Source organism: Phalaenopsis equestris, unplaced genomic scaffold (assembly GCF_001263595.1).
Source record: "Phalaenopsis equestris unplaced genomic scaffold, ASM126359v1 Scaffold000873, whole genome shotgun sequence".
NCBI classification, from domain to species: domain Eukaryota; kingdom Viridiplantae; phylum Streptophyta; class Magnoliopsida; order Asparagales; family Orchidaceae; genus Phalaenopsis; species Phalaenopsis equestris.
The window spans coordinates 1,154,164-1,155,687 of record NW_018165313.1 but is presented as its reverse complement, the minus strand read 5'-3'; positions in this window follow the sequence as shown (position 1 = coordinate 1,155,687).

Below are 1,524 nucleotides of genomic sequence, written 5' to 3'. Positions count from 1 at the left end.
TATATATATATATATATATATATATATATATATTATCTAAACCTCAAATCTTTAAGAATCATTATATTTGGTTTACATTAGAAACTCAGGAATCAAGTAGCGCTTTTGTTTCCGACCAATATGTAACTCATTGTAGCACTAAAAGTTTTAATTTAATTTTAAAATTAAATAAAAATGATAATTTTTTATATAGTTTTAATATTTAAGTTTTATTTATGTAAATATGAAAGGTTAGGTGATAGATATATAAATAGAGTTAAAGAGTTGGGAGTTCATCAAGAATTCAAGTAGAAAATAAGTTTTATTTTTCTTTCTTCCAGAAATACAAAAAAAAAAACCCGAAATTGAATGCCTGGTACAAGAGGCCTTTAGCTGGGTCCAAGCTTAGAATGGGAAGTCGCTTCCGCGATTTCGGTGCGGAAAAAAGGTCCTATAATTCAGCTTGGCAAGTGGACCCCACGTCTCATCTTCTTCCTGTTCGGTTTAAGACTGCTAAAAGTTTTTACCAACATTGTGTTCGTCCGTCCAGCAACCAACATTATTTGTATAAACGAGCCAAGCTCATATGTGCGAGGGCAGCTATGGGAGGAGAAGGCAATAATGACTATTAAAGATATATGTAATCCATTATTAAAGATATCACCTAGGGGTGTAAACGAGCCGAACACGAGCGAGTCAAGGCTCAGCTCGTGTTTGACTCGCTCGTGTTCGGCTCATTTATATTTCAAGCTCGAAATGTGTGCGTATGTTCCGCTCGTTTGCTTAGCGAGCCGAACACGAGCTGTTCACAAACAAAAAGTTATTTTGACAATCTTAATCACGTAGCCATAAGATGTTAAGGGTTGGGGCAAGATCTACAAATCATTATTTATATTAAAATATTATTTGAATCTGATATAATAATTTTAATTATATTTTCTCTATTAAGATTTATAAAAATTTTTGTAGCTTTGCAGTCAATTAAATTTTTTAAAAATACTATTCATTAATATATATATATATATATATAATTGATGAGTAGTATTTATATATATACATATAATTGATGAGTAGTATTTCAAGCCAAACGAGTCGAACAGGAACAAATAATTTTTTTTTCATGTTCGGCTCATTAACTTAGCGAACGAGCCTAACATGAGCTTCTTAAAGAGCCGAACACGAGCTTTTCTCGAACAACGAGCAGTTTTGACAACCCTAATCACTTGACATTTGGGATCAAACTTTTTGCCCAAACAAAAGAAATGGGCGTCGAACCGGCATCACCTGATACCCTTGTCGCAGTATTTTTATCAAAACACCGAAAAAAGTGTGTTACAATCAGATTGAGTATTTTATTATATTTTTTCTGTGTGTACAAAAGAGGAACATGGAAGTAGGGGTGTAAACGAATCGAACACGAACGAACAAAGCTTGTGTTCGTGTTTGGTTCGTTTAAAATTTAGTTTGTTTGAAATAATATGGTTTTGATTGCGGAATAATAGCACGAACCGAACACGAGCTGTTCGCGAACAACGAGCCAGTTTG